Source organism: Leucopleurus acutus (assembly GCF_964270905.1).
Source record: "Leucopleurus acutus genome assembly, chromosome: 14".
In the NCBI taxonomy this organism is placed as follows: Eukaryota; Metazoa; Chordata; class Mammalia; order Artiodactyla; family Delphinidae; genus Leucopleurus; species Leucopleurus acutus.
In genome coordinates this window covers 54374206-54394914 of record NC_139156.1, presented here as the reverse complement: position 1 = coordinate 54394914, position 20709 = coordinate 54374206, and positions in this window count along the sequence as shown.

The following is a 20709-nucleotide window of genomic DNA, read 5'->3' as shown; positions in this document are numbered from 1 at the left end:
CCTCCGGGCCCAGACGACAGCCATTTAGCCGTCTTGGGCCTGGTCCGGCTCCTTACAATGTGATACTGCCCCTTGGGGGTCATCAGAGGCCCAGCCTTTCCTGGGACAAAGATGGGAAGGAGACACCCAGTCAAGGGGCTGGAGGGGCTGGTGGACAAAGGCTACGTGCACGGAGAACAGGAACTGGAGAGACAGGTAAACTCGACTTTCAAATAATCATCGCAAAGAGGAAAAAGTCTGTGGCTGCCCTCGTTCAAAGGGAGGGGGTGTGACGCCAGGCTGCCTGGGTCTCCGAACTCACAGGGCCCTGAGGGAGCACCATCTTGCAGAGGGGAAACTGAGGCCGGGAAAGGGGTGCTCTGCATAGGGCGCTCGGAGGGCATGCTGTCGGGCCAGCCAGCGCCCAGACTCCCGCTGCCCGACCCACCTCTGAGTAGGGCCACCAGTGCTGGGCAGCCCGGTGCCTCACTTCACAGCTCAGCGCTCCTCGCGGGGCCTCTTCAGGGCAGGATTTGGGTGTGCCTACTGGCCATGGTAGGCTCGGGGGCACCACAAGACTTCCTGGCCTGCAGGTAGCCTGGGGACACCTGGCTCCGTGCTCTGAGCACACTAACCAGGGGGGGCCCGGGCCAAAGGCTGCAGCACCCAGCGAGGGAGTGAGGGCCAGCCAGACCCTCAGTCCAGGCCCCTTTCCTGCCCCCTCCCTGTATCCTCCACCCTGTCCCTCTGTCCCCAGGCCCTGGCCTCGCTCACCCACTTCTACTCACTCACTCTTCTGCCCTCGTTTTCAACTCCTCGTGATTTCCCCAATTCCTGCTCTCTTCCTCACCCCATATCTCTTCTCTCTTAGTCTTTCTAACTTTCTCTGTTTCCCTCTCACTCCTTATTCCTCTATCTTTTTTTTCTCTGTGTGTCTGTGTCTCAAGGTCTCTGTGGCTCTGTCTCTGTGCTTCTCTCTCTCTCTCTCTGTCTCTCTCGTGTGTGCGGGTGTGTGTGCGTGTTCATGTGCATATTGGGTCTGTTTACCTCTCACACAGCTTTGCAGTATAGTTGAGAACGGGCTTGTCCGTTTATTACCTCATTTGCTCTTGACAACGACTGTGAAGAAGCAGGGGGAAAAGGCAGAGGCTCAGAGAGCTCAAGAGGCTGTCTAAAGTCACACAGCTGTCAGGGCCGCCTCCCGACAGGACCATCAGCCCATATCGCTAAGAGCGTCTGTGCAGGGTGTGTTCTGGCCTCACCACGTGCCCAGCGATGCCCAACCACCTCCTTATGTGGCTGCAATGAGCTGCCTGAGCCCTGAACTTCTCTGGTCTTGTTCTGACCCCTTATTCTTCCAGATCAGCTAGCCTGACTCCAGAGGGACAGCTCCACCGTCCCTAGTTGACCCCAGAGGTCCCTGGACATGCCAGTAACTGGAAGTGCCATGATTCCCAGAACCAAGTCTCCGGGGACCACAGCCTGGCCCTGCAGAGTGGTGTGAGGCAGTGGGTCCCAGGTGGGGACGAGTGGCCCCTCAGCTGTGCTGGAGAGGGGCCCCCGCAGAGAGCAGCCCTGTGCTGGAATGGAGGGGGGTCCTTTGTCCTGGGCCTGGAGCATGGCCAGCTGTGGAACAGCCCAGGAGGGATCTGCACTCAGTGTCACAGGGGAGGCAGGCGTGACCGCGATGCTTCTCCGCAGGGAGCTGCTGCCGGCTGGACCTCTCCTGGGGGTCTCCCAGGCACCTCCAACACACCACGTCACATCCGAGCTGAACATCCCCGCTGGACACCACTGCTGACCCACTCCTCCTGGACGTGCCTTCAAGGAAAAAAGAACACCACCACCCACCCTCTGAGGTCATCGACCGCTCCGCAGAATCTCTCACCCCCGAGCCACGCCCCGTGAAAGCCACCTTCAAACTGGCTTCCTCTAGGCCCCTCTCTCTCCCCACTCCTGCCATGTGGCTCTGTTCTGGATTTCTACACTTGCCTCCTGCCTGGGCTTCTGCCTCTCATCCTTCCCTCCCTCCATTCTCCTAGTGTGACTTTGGGCCAATTACTTACTTTCTGAGCATCTTGACATCAGTGAGCTAACTCCCTTGACTCTGTTTTCATGCTTACCAAGTGACCTACTAATTATAACTTGACTTCCTGCTAGAATCATCTACCAGAAGAGAGTATGCTGAACAAAGTTTTGAGGCTATTCTACTCAACATGACAGGTGTAGCTCCTTTTGTAAATTTATTATTTGGTATTCTTGTTTGCCCAAAATAAAATAGAATAGGACAGGACAAAATGTCCAAGTTAGATGGACAAATCTGAGAACATTCACATAACAACGACAACAAAAACAATGAAAAAGGTGAGAATGTGTGGACTGTATTGCCTTCAAACGCCTAGTAGGCTATTATAGAATAAGGTTTATGTTTGTTTTTGCAGCCTTAAGCACACATGTGGACAGATTTAAACTAAAGTACGTAACTACTACCTTGCTAAACAATTAGGTAGTGAGCTGCCTGTAATTGGAGGTATGCAAGAAGAGGCTGAGCAAACCTTGGCAGGAATGTTGCAGAGAGCTGTCATTCTTGAGCCTTCCCTCTTCCTTTCAATTACTAACACATTCACTCAATCACAAAGCACTAAATGACTCTTAAAGCTGTCTGTTCCAGTCTATCCCCACAGCCACCACCCCGGCCCATGTCACCATTTCCTCCTTCCTAGATGAAACAGCAGCCCTGGGATGCTCCCCTGGCATCCAAGCTTGCCTTCTCCCCTTCATCATTTCCGGAGGTGATATTCCTAAAGCAGGAATAAGTTCCTTTGGTTCACCTACCACAACCCCACCCCCAGGCCTCCACTGCCCTCTGTGTAGAGCTGAAACTCCATAGCATAGCTACCAAGGGCTCCTTAACTGGTCCTGACCACCTCTCCAGTGCACTGTCTCCACCCACATCCCCACACGTGATGCCCAGCCAGGAGGAACTACCTGCTGCCTGCTCTTCTTCTTCCTCTTCTCTCCCCATAACCCACCCCGCAGTTCTCTAGCTTTGCAGACACCACTATCTCTGCCTGCAACACTGTCTATTACACGCTCCTTCCCCTGGAAGGAGTCAGCCTGGCTGACTCCTGTGTCCACCATGTTTGACCTTCTACCTCTCCCCAGAAAGCCCTCCTAGGTACCCCATACACACACCCAGCCTGGGCTAGGCTACTCAAGGCCGGGGGCCATGCCAGCTTTGCCACAGTGGCCCCGCCCGTGCCTGCCGTGCTGAATCGGTTCAGGAGTGGCTGGTTAAAGGCAGGGGAAGAGAGCAAGGTGGGCACAAAGCAGGAGGCCAGGCAAGAGGGCTGGACGCTGCCCTTGATGCCCTGGCCTTCCTGCTTCTCTAGAGCTTAGTTACGAACACAGGGAAGGAGGGCTTGTCGCTAGATTGGGGCCCCCAGAATAAATTTCTGCACTGCCACTTGGGCCGCTGGCTGCCCAGTGAGTGCCACGGGACCACCCGGTAGAGACCCGGCAGGAAGGAGCCAGGAGAGTTCCTGGGGGTCTCAGGCCATGTTTCGTATTGGTTCGAGTAACAGTCCCCAGGCCTGGGCAGGGCCACAGCTGCCCCAGCTGCTCCTGGGCACTGAAGCCTCGGCACCATTTGGAACTCATCACAGGGCTCGTTCAGCCAGGGCCGCGTTGAGCTCTGAATCTGGCTAACATTATCTTGGAATTTTCAGGGTCTCACACGTATACCCCAGCTCTTTCCCGGGAACCAAGGACACAGAAATGCATGCCCCACTTCCCGCCCCTTGCTCTCCATGTACCCACCAGGGCAGCCAGACAGGAAAGAACAGGACAGGCAGGACCCCCAGGCCACAGCTCCCCATCTGGGCCCCAGCCCTGGACATCATAGCAAGAGCAAAAAAAAAGCCAGAATAATGGCCCAGTCCCCTCCTCAGACCCAACGCACCCATTTCTACCACTGCTACCACTAATCAGTGCTTACTACCCCTAATCGCCAATAAGTTCTATGCATGTTACGCATATAAATGTATTTAATCCTCACAACAACCCTATGGAGTAGGTGCTACAATTAACCTTGTTGGCAGATGAAGAAACCAAGGCACAGAGCAGTTTACTTGCCTAGAGTCCCACAGTTATATGTACAGGGCCAGGATTTCAACCCAGAAAGGCAAGCAGGCTAGATTCAGACTCGACAGCTTCCAGAATATTCTGTGAACACTAGAGCTGGAATTAAAGGCCTCACTCGACGTTGAGTCCTTCCAACTCGGGCAGTGAGTACTTTGGGGCCCTAGTCCTGGACGGTTTTCTCTGCAGCTCATCTTTGAGATCATCCCCTTCCTAGGTGCTAAGAACTGAAAGAAAGATATTTCAGACACGAGAGGTTGAAAAGGAGTTGACAGGCCAACAGACACAAGTGGAAGCCATGCTGGCGCCCTCGTTTTTTAGCACGGTAAAACGGAACCAAAGGATTTTGAGGAAATTACAGGAATGACAAGGAAAGAAAGCGGCAGATCTGGTCCCAGCCTCAGCTCCGTCTCCCACCCCTTCACAGCCCCAGTGGCTCATTTCACCCCACTGAGCCTCAGGGTCTTCCCTTGTTAAGTGGGCTGATGAATCCATCCTCACTTGGCCTGGGACCTGGCACATAGTGGGACCCGGATTGATATGCTTAAATCCGGATCTGAAAGCGAAGTGAACGCAGCCTGAGTCCTTCACCCCAAGTAGGGCTGGTGGCTTTGGGACATACTAGAACTGACGGGCGCCCACAGGGATGGAGAGCAGCATGGGGCCCGTAGAAAATGTGCAAAAAGCTGTGGAAGGGAGAGAGGGGACACCCTTCAAGGGACAAAGGCCCACAAGTCCCCTCTTGGCTTTAAGCCACCTTCCAAGAGTCCGACGAGAGCCCATTCAGCTGGGTGGTTTCATCCCGGGACAGCAACGAAAGGGGCCCCTGTTCCATTACCCTCCACCCACTTTGGATTCACAAAGAGAATACACTTTATCTGGATTGTAGATCAGGGGCTGGTGACCGGGGAGAGGGAAAGCCTGAATCGCAATTCCCAAGGAACACTTTCCAAAGCCCGTGAAGAAAAGTCATTCTCCCCAGCCCTGGACGCAGGCCTGCAGGAGGAGGAGGGGCCAGAGCTGGAAGTGACAGTTGTACATATAAAGCAGCCCAGCCCTCAACATGGGGCACTCTGGGAACGGGGACCACAATAGAAAGAAGAGCCTAGCCAGGCTCCCTGGGTGCCCTGGTGGCAGAACTGGGTCTAGAACCTGTCGCCTGGGTTGGGTGGAGGAAAGTCCAGAGGGTAGGACCCCTCAGTGGAGCTCAAGGAGCAAGTCTATGAGTTGAGACAGTGCCCAGGGTCCCCTTCTCAAAGCTAGGAGCCATGGGGACCAGCAAGATGGAGACTGTGCTTGGTGATGGAGAGATGAAGGGGGTGTCAAGGTACCCAGCTCAAAGCCTGCTTCCTCCCCTACCACTGACAGGGGGGAGCCAGAGCGGAGTCCCTCTGCCCTCTACTTCCACACCTGGCAAAAGGAAGGAGGCTTTTTTGCTTTCGAAAGCTGCTGGGAAGATTCACTCAGATAACTTGTACCAAAGCACATCCCGTGCCTGGTACCCGGAAGGTTCTCAGCCGATGTTCATGAAGTCCCAAACAGCTGGGGGGAGGACCAGAGCATCCTATGGAATGTTTGGGCCAGCTGGACATCTGGGCCTGGCGTCTGCCGAGGGCTGACAGGGCACTTTCTCCTGAGGGTCAGAAGCCCCAGCCTGCCAAGGATGTCACCCATCCTGGAGGATGGGACGGTATACGGTGGAATGGGCGCTGAACCAGGAGTCAGGACACGGTTTCCATTGAGGGAGCCTGGGTCAGTGGCTTCCCCTCTGTGGGATTCTGTTCCCCCATCTGCAAAACCTGATCTTCGTCTTTCACCCTCTCAAAGTACCGTTGCTGCTCACATCGCAGTACATGCAATCAGGAACCATCACTGCTCCTTCCTGAGCCACAATTTCCTCCTCTATGAAATGGGACAGCATCGCCTCCCTCTCAGTTCTGGCCCTAACTTGCTGTTGATTCACTGGGGGGGGCGGGGGGGGGGACGGTGTTTATGGCACTGGCAGCACAAGTCTTGTTAGGAGCCCCTCTCCTTCCACGTGGTGTCCTTAGACATTTCCTCAAAGACACAAGCAGAGAGAAGTGAGTCACACAGGGGAGGCTGCAAAAACTCAAGGCCTCCTCAAGCCATTAGACCCCAGTAACCTGGAAACCAGTGCTTTGCACCCCCATTTCTCAGGTGCTCCTAATACCGGGACAGGGTGGTGGCGGGGGGGGGGGGTGAGGGGGGCAGCAGCAGACCAGGACATGGCACGCTCAGTGCTGTGAGGAGGGAGGGAATGTACGATGGGAACCCAAAAGACGGAGTAGGCACTGCCATGACTCCTATCTGGGAGGACAGGAGACTCAGCCCAAGACTCCACTGTCACTTCCATACTCTGGTGCCCAGTGTCCATCTCAGCCCAGACTCTCCCTGAAGGGCAGAGCCCTCATCCAGCTACGAGTGGGGGTCTCTTTCTGCCTGTGCTGTGGGCAATTCAAACTCAGCTCAGCCAAACCCACCTCCTCATCCTCGCATCTGTTCCTCAATCTTCCTCTCTCTCTACGGTCTCCCTCTTAGGGATAATCCTACCGTCCACACATCCGGAAACCCGGCCGTCACTCCGAGCTCCTCTCCTCCCTTATACTTCTCCTAACTGAACTATTCCCCAACTTGGGTCCATCCAGATTCCCTTAAGCCCTCTTTCCCCACACCCACTTAAACCCTCATCCAGGTCATGCAGTGGTGGTCTGTTTCCTCCACTAGACCGGCAATTCCTTGAGAGATGGGCAACTTCTCACTCAACATGTTACCTCCAGAGCCCAGAACGTTGGTACCCAGTGGGTCCTTAATAAATGATTCTGAATAGAAAAAATAGATTAGGAAGCCTTCCCAATGGAGGAGACATCGAGGAAAGTCTGTATGCATGAGTAGAAGTTAATCTGATGGGCCTAAAAGGAAGAAGTGTTTAAATGACCCCCTCCACTCCTGTCCCCCAGGCCGACGGCCCCTCCTAGCAGAGCCTCGGAAGGGTGATGGAATGCCGAGGCGCTGAGGCAGGAGAAGACATACGGCCAGATCTTAAAAGGCATTGAATGCCACACTAAGGAACGTGGTTTGTGGAGGGCTGCCTTTATTTACTTTTCTTTTAGATTTGTCTTTTAGGCAAGGAGTACTCTGACAGTACTTGAAGGAGGCAAATTGTGAGCCCAGAGCAACACTTGGCTCTGAGAACCTTGCCCTGGCCTCTTATGAGATCAGATTTCCCTGCTTTGGGCCAAACTCTTTAAAGCACTTTGGCGTCGGGTGAAAGATGCTCGGGGCCCGAAGGCTGCCGGGGGGCAGCTTGGATGGCACCCGGGGTCCCTCCGGTGCTTTGCCTGCCTCCTGTTCTTACTTCCCATCCTGATGGCTCTTCTGAAGCAAGGAAATGGGCCAGAGGTGGCCCAACTGGGCACAAAGGGTGGGACGGAGACCTGGGCTTCCACCCTACCAAGGGCATCTGCTGCTACAGCTGCAGGTCGGTGGTCCCACGGGAGTTGGGTTGCTCCTGTCTCGATACCTTCGCACGGTGCCCCAGCCAGGGCTGCCCTCCTGTGCTCGACTTCCATCTCCAGGAGGTCTCGGCAGTCCCCACCCATCCTGCCTCCTGGAGCATAGGCCTCCTTCTAGATGCAAAGCAGTCATTAACCGCGTGGCACGAGAGGGCGTGGAGAGTGTGACTGGGCCCCTCGAGCGACCTCAGTACCACTTCTCCTCCGCCTTTGCTCAATGCCACCCAGCCAGACCCTGCCCGTGGCACACACATAAGGCAGGGCCTTCCTGGAGGTCCTGGGCTGCACCCTCCCTGCATGCGCCCACTACCTCTACTGACATCTCCCGAAGCACCAACGCTCTGCTCGGAAATGCGGAAGGGCACACTGGCTGTGCCCTCACCAGACTGAGTTTCTTCAGGGTATGCCTCACTCATTTGGGTGCCCTGAGCCCAGGACCCGGCAGGTGCTCAGTAATGTTCCCTCAAGCCCACCAGCAGGAGCCGGGAAGGGAGGCTGGGAATGGTGGTCCCGAGGAGAGGGGCCCAGCTGTAGGGGCGGAAATAGGGTCAGCAAGGCTTGGACGGAGAAGGGAGTGCATGTGGCCGTCTGGGCTTGTGGTCCTCAGACTTGCCTGTGCATTAGAATACCTGGAAACTGGTTAAAACAGAGAGCTGGGCCTAGCCCGGGAGTAGCAGGCCGGGGCTGGGGCCCAGGAACTGGTATTTCTAACAGGTTCCAGTGATGCTGGAGCTACTGGTCCCAGGACCACGCTTTGAAAAGTCCTTCTGGGTTGAGTGAAGGTGAAGCCGAGGGTATAGAAGAGGATGAAGAAACCAAAAAACAGGAGGTGGGCTGGAGCCATGCCGTGCAAAGCCTTCCACGGTGGCTTGGGGGAGTCACAGCCTGGGCAAAGACAGGGGGCCCAGAGGAGCCAGGCAAGATGCCGGGGAGACAGAGACCCCAACAGTGCTGAGTCTGAGTCCCCCTCTGCCCCCGACTCTGTGCTGCCTCAGTCAGCTCCCCCCCAGGGGGCCTAAGTCCCTTCCTGTGTGAAAGACACACAGCCCCCTGCCCGCCCACCTCCTCAAGGGGCAGGTGTGCCTCTCGGGGAGATGGCCATGAGACGGGGTTGCAAACTGGAAGGCCCTCAGCAGATGTGAGAGTGATTATTATAATCCCCCTCCCCCAGATGGCACGATCCGGGCTGCCCCCTCCTCTGCCTGCCAGGCCCCTTTCCGTGGTCCCCAGGGACTGAAGGGCCCGGCCGGTCCCTGGCTGCCTCCGGGGCCCCCAGCCCCGGCTCAGCGTGGGCCAGCCTCCAGCTCGCAGGGTCTTTCTTCAGGTACAAGGACCCAAGTAGCTGTCAGCGGGTGGCTTCTCGGCAGGGCACCTCGGGTGGGCGGGGGGTGGGGGGGTGGGAGGGAGGCAGGGGTGGCACTGTGCAGCCGGGGAACAAAGGCCGGCTGGGAGCTGGCAGGGCGCCATCAGGGTTCAATGCACAATGGCCCGGGGGCTGGCGGCTTCGCTCCTGGCCTGCATTTGCATAATGTCTGGGGCAGGAACAGGTGCCCGGTCAATAGGCAATTGTGAGGCTGTTCTGTCAAAAGAGAAGAGGCCTGTATTGAAGGCTAGGCTCGCCTATTGCAATGCAAATAGGATTCAAAGCAGACCGGCCCAGCTCGGGCTCCCGGGAGCTCCAGCTTCGTGAAAGCCACCGAGCAGACCCGGCTGCTGCCTCTGCTGGTGCCCGCTTTGTCTGAGGCCAAAGGGTGGCACCGACACCGGGGGCTGGGAGCCCGCGGCAGGGAGAGGGAGCAGGTCAGCCCACCCATCCAGGAGGTCTTCCCGGAGGAGGAGCTGATGTCATTGAACTTTGGCCAAATATTTGAACGAAGGTCCGCAGCTTCTTAGAAGAGAAGCCCAAAATAAGGCTGCTAGCCCAGCTGGAGTGGTCGTGAAACCTGCCAGGGCCCCCACGCCAAGCCACCGCTCGCTTCTCTCTGCATGGGCCCAGGCCCTGAGATTCCAGGTCCTTCCTGTCACAGCTAACATTGACTGGCTGTTGTAACTACACGTGAATTAACTCATTCCACCCTCACAGCAACCCTATGAGATAGGGGATGTTACTATTCTCATTTAATAGATGAGGAAACTGAGGCACAGAGAGGTGCAAGATGGCACAAGTAATACTGGTTAAAACCACGGAAAGGGCCCAGGCAGGCTGGCTCCAGAACCCATCTCCTTACCCGCTGTGCTAGGTAGGGCTGTAAGTAGGAGCCCCTCACTGTTTAACAAAGGCACTGCCGTCCAGAGAGGGACCAGAACAGCCTGCTGGCTGGACCAGAACCCAACTTTCCTGGCTCCCTGCGCTGTCTGGTTTCTCTCTCTGCAGACGCAAGCGTGTCAAAGAGGGAAAGGCTCACGTCCGACTTGGGGTGGGGAGACACACGGATGGTGGCAGCGGACTGGACGATAATACCAAGATGATGCTTTTCCCCACATCAACGGTGAGGAAACATTTCCTTCATAGAAATATTCCAAACTGTGGGGACTTTCACTTAGCAGGCTGTGTGGTTTCCCCTGAAAAAGTGGAGGGCTAGCGGCTGGGTTCAGGTCCCTGCTTTATTGCTCACAAGCCAGATGACCTTGGACAGCTCACTTCTGTTCTCTAGGTCCGTTCCCTCATTTGTCACAATCGTTCACATTCTAGGAATGTGAGACATCAGGATAATGCCTCCACAGAGCAGGTCCTACTAGTGTCAGCTTGCTTCCCCACGCCGTATGCTTTTTGGAAGCTAGTGCTTCAGAAATATTCTACCCCACCCAGTTTCATGTGGAGCTGAAAGAGCACAAGCATTTGTGTGGGTGTGAATTAAGTCAGTTGCTCGCATTCCATTGACTTTCCAAGAGTTATTCCTCTTTTTTTTCTTAAAAATTTTCAGGGAACTCCCCATTGGAAGCCATTATGTGCTACACAATACTTGAGATTCTTGAACCGGATAAAAGGAAACTCCCTATTAGACGGACAAGCTGAGGGACTCTCCAAGCTTCTCTCCAGGGCCTGAACCCTGGGATTCGTTCCTCCAAGATGTCAGAGAACGTGAGAGCTCATCCGGTCATCAAAAGACAACAGATTCCTTCTCCCAGCCATCCTGATAGATGGGAGGCTGTGTTGAGCACGCTTCTGAAGCAGCCTCCAGGGACAGCAGGAGAGAACGCTGCGATCCACTAGCGAGGTCTGCCACAAGCACTGGACAGAAGAGGGGCAGTGTATGTGTTATACATTTACCATCTCTGATCTCTGATCTACATGGGGAAATCAAACCCAGAAAAGAGAAGTGGCTTCCCCCGAGTCACGTGGTGTCCATGTTAAAGCTGGAGATCTTGATTTTTTTTCCCTTAAAAAAATGTTTTACCGTGAATCTGTCCTACTTCGGGAATTCGAAAAATAATAAGGTATTTTCAGTTGAAAAGTTAAACAAAATCAAGATGACCCTACTATTACACAAGAAAGGAAGGCACGGGGTGGTCGGGGTAGAGCTGGGGTGTTGAAGACGTTCTAATGGCGGGGATGGTTATGTGTTTTATCAGTGTCATTGCATGTACTGTACGATGCTTTACAATTTCCAAACTGCATCTCATCCATTTATCCAGCTGGTCTTCCCCAAAATGCTGTGGAGGTGGGAAAAGCAAGTACTATTTACTCCCATTTTGCATATGAAAAAATTAAGGCTCAGACAGTGGATAGGACTTACCCAAGGTCACAGAGTGAGTGAGTGAATGAGTGACAGAACAGAGGTTCAAGCCCTGGGCTTAGGCTTTGGGAAGAGTCAGGAGGGAACCCCAGGCAGCCCAGAGGGAACCGGAGACCTTCTATTCATAGCCAGGGAGGGTCTCAGCATCTGAGAAGGCAGCCGACCTAGTCAGACTCACTGCAGCGCGTCCTGCACAGACCTGCTCATGCTGGGAGTCTGGGCTGTCCCCAGAGGTAGACGGAGCAGACAGAGCGTCCTCTGGTTGCCAGGCCCCTCCCAACCCCCCCTCGGCTGACCTCATCAGCTCCCTGGACACAATGCACCCTTCTTCCCCCAGCTCTTAATTAAACTAGCCAGTGGTAGTCGTCACAGCGGAGGCCTAGCCAAGCAGCGCCTCGTTCCTGAGCCGCCCATTGTCTCCCCCGGCTGCCGGATCCAGCCTCCCGCGGGCACCCATTTTGCCCCAGGGCCCGGCATCTGATAGGCCCGACACCTGGCCACAAACAGTGAAAACACCAGCCTCACAACAAGGGGAACCCGGATTTCTCTTTACTGAAAGTCTGCGAAAGTAATCACAAACCATTTCTGAGTTCGTTTCATGAGACATCAAATAAACCCCTATTAATAGTAAAAACAAAAAAACAAAAAACAAAAAAACGCATGCTGTGGTAGAAAGATCTGGTGTCCCAAGGCAAGGGTTTAAGACCTGATTCCACCGTTGACAAACCAGGTGACCTTAGGTGAATGTTTGCCTCTTTGAGTCTCAGTTTTCACATTTATAAAACGGGAGTCGTAGACAAATGCAAACAATGACAGGAAAATGCAAACCAAATGACCAGGAAATTTAGAAAGCTCAGCTTAATTGGAGCCAAATGCATCTCCCCCAGACCCTATCTGGAGGGAACCTCCTTCCAGCCCTTCCTGTTACAGCTGTAAGAAGCCTGCCTTCACCTTCACTATGTCCGCAGAAGAAGAAAACAGATCGTTAAGAAATGCGCTGCTTCTCTTCCCATGGATAAGACGGGGGACTTATGTCACCTGGACAGCAGCTCGGGGGTGGGAGAGGGAAGGATCAGTGAGTTGGTGGGAGCTTGATGATAAGATCTTGCCCTTGCATCCCCTGACTTAATCAGCCACATACTTGGCCGTGACACTTGGCCACCGATTCACAATTCTCACAGCCCTGTGAGCACACCCAGCACACGGAGCTAAAATCAGAGCTCAGGCTCCAGAGACACAGGAACCTGAGTTTGCATCCTGACTCTAACCTGTGAGAACTTAGGAGTCAGTTATCCTGAGCCTCAGTCCCCATGTGCGATAGCATTCACTCCACTCACTTGTCAGAGTCACTGAAGATGAGCAAAGGCTGGGAAAGGCAGGCAGAGAATCAGGCGCCTTCTCTCTCCCAGACCGCTCCCCACCCTGCCTCCAGGAAGCTCTTCCCAAAATATTCAACATAACCCATGTCTGGCCCCTGTTAAATCCCTCAAGACCCCCTCACTGCAATAAATAATCTCTTGCATTTCTCACCTGCCACGTTCTTACCAAGACTCCCCAAAACTGTGCTCCGACCACAGCCTGGTCCCCAGATTGTGCCACAATGTCTCCAGGCACCTGCCCTTGCAGACCCTGTCTCTGTTCTCCACCTGACCCACTCCCAGACCTCTGGCCCAGCTAAGAGACTTAGGAAGATGTCTCCTTTTCATCTCTCTTTGAAAAAAGGTTAACGGTAGCTACTTTTTTGAGTAGGGAATACCTTCACAAGATTCAAAACCTAAAAGGCACAAAGGTTATACAGTGAAAAGTCGCCCTCCGACCATGTCCCCCAGCCTCCCAGCTCTTGGCTCTGCTCCCCAGAAGCAGCCATTGTTCACAGGTCTTGGTTCTCCCAGAGGTAAATGTACAGAACCGTTTATGCATATATGTGCATATGAATATATAATGCACGTGCTACTTATATTGTGTTGTGCATAACACCAATTATGATGCTGTTCATATTAAAATGAAGAAAATGAATATATATGTACATTACATACACATATGTATATTGTATACCTATGTGTACATATATTTTCATTTTCCTCTCCTTTATACAACTAATAGCATCATTTGTATTCCATTCCATTGCATGCCTTGCCCTTTTCACTTACAAATGTATCTTGGAGCCCAGTGCTACTTCCTATTACCCTTTTTTTTTCTCTTTTTCATGACTGCATAGCGTTCAGTTGTACAAATCCACCGTAAATTATTTAGCCAATCCCCTAGTGAAGGACATTTGGACTGTTTCTAACCCTCGGTGATACAGAAGATGCTTCAGGGAACAATCTCATACGTGTAGAATAGTCTGTCCATGTAGAGGCGGGTTAACTTTCTGGAGGTAGACTTGCTGGGTAGAAGCAGTGCTGAAATATTGCCAGGTCACCCTCCAGAGGCACGGGGTCAAAGTGATCTCCACGGTATCTGTACCGCGGCACTCTGTCCCCACCACTCAGCAGTGAGCGCCCGCCACACACCCTCATCAACAGTCTCGAGAAATCTGGGGGTGGGGCTGGCATTGCAGTGACATTTCATGTACACATCTCTCGTGATGAGTGAGAGTCAGCCTTTTTCACACGTCATTGGTCTTAGAGCCCTTTGTACTCCCTTTTTGTGAGCTGTTTGTTCATATCCTTTGCTCGGATTCCTGTTGGGTTGTTTATTTTCCTTAATGATTTGTAGGAGCTCTTTATTTACCAGGGAAATCAATCTTTTGCTATGACTTGAATTGCAAATATTTGGGATCCTTTGTGGGAGGGCTTCTTCTAAAAGGTCATACTTGAGGGGAATTGGGTACCTCTCATCCACGCTAGGTGACTGCCGAATGAATTGATGGATAGGAGATTGAATGAATAAATGAATGAGTGAATGAATAAATGAATGAATGAGTCTCCTTCCACCCAGCTTGTTGTCTGCCAGGAAGACCTGCCCCTGGCCTTCAGCAAGTTGATAAATGACTACGATCCCACCTCCCCTGAGCAGCTGCCCAACCTGAACCCAAGGTGGGCCCAGGGACCTCCTGGAGCTTCCTCTGCCTTCTCCCCCGACACAGTCCCCGCTTCCCTGGACAGACCTGAACATCAGCCAGAGCTCCACAGGGCAAGGGAGCAGGGCTGCCTCTCCCATTACAGAATTTATCTCTCTTGTTGGTCTGTCAGAAACAGAGAATTTATTGCCTCATTCACTTTGAACAAAACCTGTTTCTGGAGATTTTTATGATGGAGGAGTAAGAAAAGGAGTCAAGCGAGGGAGGAAGTGTCGATGGGAGGGATGTGGCCTAGAATGTATAATCTCACGGAGAGAAGCGTTTCGGCAAGAGGCCAAACATAGGCTCCGGGCATCTCTGGTTTCTGGGCAACCTTGTTCCTGGATGCACAAAGAGTTGCTCATCAATGTGCGCGTGGGAGAGACTAGTCTTCTTCGCATGGAAAACCAGGGCTCGGCATCTGCCCTGCACTCAGGTCGCCAGGCTCTGGTCCTGCCCCTGGCCCCGTCGTACTGTCCACTCTCTTCTCAGCGCAGCTCCAGGGCTGCCCACTTTGCTCCCTCCTGGAGGCGCTCAACCAAGTGTCACAGCCAGGCTCCTCCACGTGTGCTGGGCAGAGAACAAGGCCAGGAGGGCCCCTGGCCTCACAGAGTCCCGCTTGAAGGAAAGACACAGCTGCCGTCAACGACGGATGCTCAGAGTATTGAGCCCAGCTCTGGGCCGGCGCTCCACGTGGGTTAGTTCCAGGAGTCTCCGGGTACTCCAGGGGCTCAGTACTGTTACCACCCGCACTTCACAGAAGAAATGGCTGAAGAATGACGGAAAAGACAACCAGCTTGCCCAAGGTCACAGCTAGGATTCAAACACAGGCAGTTTGATCCAAAAGCCGTCGGCTCGGCCACTGCGCCCTGCTGCCCAGCAGGCGTTAACAGCTGCGAGGAGCCTCAGGCAGGGCAGAGCGGGGAGCTATGGGTGCCCGTCAGGGCAAGCTCCCCGGTCTGGAGGATGCTGAAGAGTTCCTCTGAGAAGAGGCAGGGAGAGAAGTGAGGACAAGAGCCCCCAAGGCAGTAGAAAAAGCAAGTCCAGGGTGGATGGAGGGCATGAAGCGGGGCCAGACGGTGGTGTGGGAGGATGCAGGGTGTGAGCAGGATATGGGCAGGCTGGCTGTGGGCAGGTCAGTGTGGGCAGGGCTGGGCAGGAGTGGACAAGAGTGGGCAGGTGTGGGCTGACCGGGCATGGGCGTCCCCTCTTCTCTCCCTTAGGCAATGCCCTAACCCTCAAGATCTGCCTCTGCTGACCCTCTCCATAAAGCCCACCTTTCCTGATTCTCCGTTCCTTGCAGCTCCCACTCGGCATTTCTTCCTTCCTTCCTTCGCTCATCGTGCCTGTCGTGAGCCTTGTTGTCTACCAGGCCTGCACCAGCCACTGGGAATAGGACCATTAATAAGGCACGTGAATAAATCACGGTGTCTTCTAAAGAGAAGAGCAGCTCTAAGTGCTATAATAAAGTGGTGTGTGAGTGCAGAGGAGGGAGCAATTAAAACTGTCTGGGAGAAGGAGGGCAAGGCTCGGGAAGGTGCTTCTGAGGACCTGACACTCCAGCTGGGTCTGAAGCGCCGGCAAATAATGGCACGGAGGACAGTTCCACCGAGGGCCGGCTACCCTGGCGGACAGAAGGGGCTGTATTCCGGGAGCTGTGGGTCTGACTGAGGGACAAAGGTGGAGGGAGCCAGAGCATAAAGAGCCTTGGGTATCCAGGAAGGAGCGGGGGCTCCTTCAGCAAGACTGGGAGTTTTCGGTGGAGACGAGGGGCGTGCGCGGTCAGATGAAGACGCGAGAAAGACCTCTTTCCTGCAGGAAAGGAGAAGCAACGCCTTCTAACTCTGGGGTCCCGAGCCCACCCCCTTCTGACTTTATTTTTCTCCATAGCACTTCACACCATCTGTATATTTCACTCCTTCAGTTAAACTGGATGAAATGGCCAGTTTTGTAAGTCAAAATTGTGGGATATTAGCAAGCTTAAATAGTTCAACATATTATGTTATTTATTGTTCATCCCTCCAATTTCTCCCCACCCTTCTTCCATGAAGAAAAGGATTTTAATCATTCTTTTGTTCATTGCTACATTCCCAGTGCCTAGAACAGCGCCTGGTAATGATGAACAGCAAGTATTTGCAGAATGAATGCATACATGAATGAATGAATGAATGAACAAATGAACAGGTAGAGAGTGGGGGGCTGGAATTCCTGCTTAGTCTCCCTTCCTCAACACGGAAGCCCGAAAGACAGAGCTCTTTCACTCAGCTGTAGGTAGTGATGGATCTTCTTACTTTCTGAGGGACCCTGAGAAGGAACTGACTTCTTTTTTTTTGGTGGGGGGGCGGGCCTCTCACTGTTGTGGCCTCTCCCGTTGCGGAGCACAGGCTCCAGACGCGCAGGCTCAGCGGCCATGACTCACGGGCCCAGGCGCTCCGCGGCATGTGGGATCTTCCCAGACCGGGGCACGAACCCGCATCCCCTGCATCGGCAGGCGGACTCCCAACCGCTGCGCCACCAGGGAAGCCCGGAACTGACTTCTTTTTAAGCTTTGGTTTCTTCATCAGTAAATGGGAGCAGGGGCAGATGCCTCAAGTGTGTGTTAGTAAGATCATATCAGAAATTATGGGAGGGAATTCCCTGATGGTCCAGTGGTTAGGACTCAGCTGCCAAAAAAAAAAAGAAAAAAGAAAAAAAGAAATCATGGGAAACACAGCACATAGCCCCAGGCGTGCAGCAGGCACTCCATTAATGCTGTTTCCTCCTCCCTCTCTTCTTAATACACCGGGCCCCCTTTTACCCTGTTCACACATAAAGACCTACAGAATCGAGATTTTTTTAATATAAAAATGGATATGTTTTGAGTTTCTTTTCAGCTATTATTTTATAGTCTTCAAGAGAGAACCCACCCCTCTGCAGGGAGTAGGGTCGGGGGTGTGCCACGGTGAGAAGCAGTGGAGGACAAGCAAGGGGACTCGGGTCCCCCTCACTGGCTCTGTGGCTCTGAGAAGGTCACTCAGCCTCTTGACTCCTACTCAGTCATAAGAGGGAGGTGGACCAGCCCACCTCAAGTTCCCCAGCCCATTTGTTTTAGGGAAAGGTCCCCTGAAATGTTCCCCGTGCTCCCTAGAATCCAGGCTTCTACCTGACCTTGGGAGTGGAGGGCACTGTGCCCACTCAGAGGGGCATGCAGCTGACGACAGAGTCAGGATGGTCGCCTCTGCCCCAGCCAGCCTCCTGCCCCCCACCCCGCCTCACTCAGGTGAGTATCTTACCCACCGTGCTCTTGTGGGGACAGCAGGAGCGGGACCCCAGGAGTCTAAGCCCTGCCAGGCTCCCACAGAACCCGTCTCCTGAGGGCTGACGCACCCAGATCTCCACCATGGTGGTACCTCCACCACCATGTGCCCTGTAGGTCCCCAGCATTATAACTGCTTTTGGGTCCATGTTTTGACGCAGCCATGTTGATGCAGAGACATGTTGATTCTGCCTAAGAACCAATGATTTGATATTCAGCTATTATTTTATAGTCATCAAGTAAGAGGCAGAAACGACGGTTGCCAACTCCCTCCATCCTCAACTTTCTGCAGCCGTCACCCGGCCCCACTCTTGGGTGAGGACCAGTGAAGGGATGCGAAGCCAGGATGAGATAAGAAGAGGAGGGAGGGGTCAGGATGGTCAAGAGTTGAGGAAGGGGGCAAGGATGTCTGTTGGGCACATTCTTGGAAATAGAGGGCGGCGATTTTCACTTTGACATGGGGCCTTTGATACGGCCAAATCAAAATGTCCCCTTATCAGAACACCCTCCTCTGTGCCTTCCAGACTTGCCCCTAAATTTCAGGCTGCAGAGCTGTAGCCCAGCAGCCCAGGCAGGGAGACAACGGGCAGTGGCCGTACCTGATCGGGGTGGACAGGACGAGCCAGCCCCAGCACTGCTAAGCAGAACCTCTTGGGAGACTTCTCGAAGTATTTATGAATCACAAAATCCCACACACTCCCTATTTCACTTAGTCTTCATCAAAGATGGAGAAACTGAGACTAGAAAACATCCCCAGCCTCCATGAACTAACCAGAGGAGAGCTGGGAACAAAAGCTGAGTCCCCTGATTCCACATCCCAAATTCTTTTGATCCTCCTGATACTCCCAGAAGGTGGGTTATACTGTTATACTAGTGTTAACCCCATTGTACAGATTATAAAGTTGAGGCACAGAGAGTAGAAGAAATCTGCTGAAGGGGGCCCTCTGTGCCAGCAGTGGAGGAGCTCCAAACCCAAGTCTTTGGACTCCTGACCCAGGACAGGAGCACCTTCTGGTGTCCTGGGGCAGGGATAACCATGACCCATGGGAAGCGTTGAGGCGTTGACATCGGTGGGGACGAGGAATGCAGAGAGCCAGGGATCATGAGGAGGAAGACCCCAAATGGACGCAGGGACCACTGACAAATGTGCCAGTCACATCCCCCAGCAGACAGAGCCTTTCGTGCCAGTGGACAGTCCCCATGTGATCAAGCCAGAATGCACTGGTGACCACAGAGGCTGCTGTGTTCCCTCAAACCCCATGTGTTAAACCGCCGGCCCAGCCAGCCAGCCCCCCGGGTGCTGACGCTCCTTCTGCCCGTCAGACAGATTTATCTGGAGCAGCATCAGGGCCCAGGGGAGCCCAGTCACACCCCCCCTATCAATCCCAACACAGGAGTGCGGGGAGCGGGAGATGGAATATATGTAAGGTCGTTTGGAGATGGAAAAAAATCATTCACTGCACTCTCGAAATAGCCCATCTCCACTTCGCAGCGATTGCCACCTTCTTGGCTCTAAATCAAATTCTGCTGCAAGAAGCAAACTCAATCGCTCTCTCCCAAGTTTTGCTTTTTATGAGTTTGGCAATAAATTGGGGCATGGATGGAGGAAAGGCACCAAAGGTCGCGGGAATCAGGACATGCCTGTGCGGCCTGGAGGAGATAGAGAGGTGAGGAGAGGAGAGAGGAGAGCCTTGGGCTTGAAACGGGGCTGGTGGTGGAGATGGACAGCCCGGTGTCTGGGTGCTGAGTCAGTGCCGAGTGAGTGAATGAATGAATGAATAATACATACATATACACATACTTCCTGATTTGGAGAATCTTTCACTCAGGTTAAAGAGAAAGCGTCTGGGGCTGCTTTGTTAGAGGCAAACAATGAGGGCTGTAACACCTGCCTGTGGAATTGGAATAATCACAGCCTGGAGGGCAATTAACCCCTCCGCTCCGGGGTGTCAGAGAAGCTCCCTGAGATGTGGAGACATTCAAGACCCCTGCACCCCCAAAATGTGGGTGTTTCTCTGACCTCCGCCTTTGGGGCTCTTCTCTTTTCACTCAGCATTAGGGTTCTCCACCTGAGCACTGCTGACATTTGGGCTGGTTATTTGCTGTGGGGCTGTCCTGGGTATGGTAGGATGTTTACCAGCATCCCTGGCCCCTACTCACCAGATGCCAGTAGCACCCACCAGTCATGACAACCGAAAATGTCTCTAGACATTGCCAAGTGTCCCCTGGTTGAGGCTCACTGCACACAAGCTCTCTGGGGTCTGAAACACCTGACGATGGCCCAGCTCCCTCTCCGGCACCAGGCCTGTCTGCTAAGCTCCCTATTCATGCCATGGGGCCATCTGCCTCTGGGCATTGCTCCCTGGATGGCCGCTCAAACGAGTAAGTCCCATAACAGGAGGCATAGTTCCCCCACCAGGACACCCCACCAGCCCTCTCACCACCCCCAGCTCCCCAACCACCCACAGAACTGTGCCTTTGGGTGAAGGGTCCATGGCTTCTCAATGTCTCAGAGTTAAATCCAAACCCTGGGGGTCCACAGGGGCAGCCCTGCACCCTGAGCACACACCCACTTGCATACACACATACACACATAAGTGCACAGACACACACACATACATGCATGCACATGCACACACACACGTGCACACACACATCATGCAGCCTATCTTCCAGCCGTGATGGTGATAATAACACTCTTAACAGCTGACATTTGTTAAGACTTTTGGCTCACTGGGCACCTTCTCACCATTGTAGGTAATCCTTTATTTACACCTCAGAACCACCCCATCAGCAAATACCCCTACTATTCTCACTTTACCAATAGGGAAACTGAGGCACAGAGAGGCTGTGACAGGAAGCAAGGGGCCCAATTAGCTCGCTCAGCCACTGTGCAGCACTGTTTCTCCATCCTCCACGTGCAAGGACCTCAGTCTGCCTGAATGCCCTTCCCATCCAGGCCCT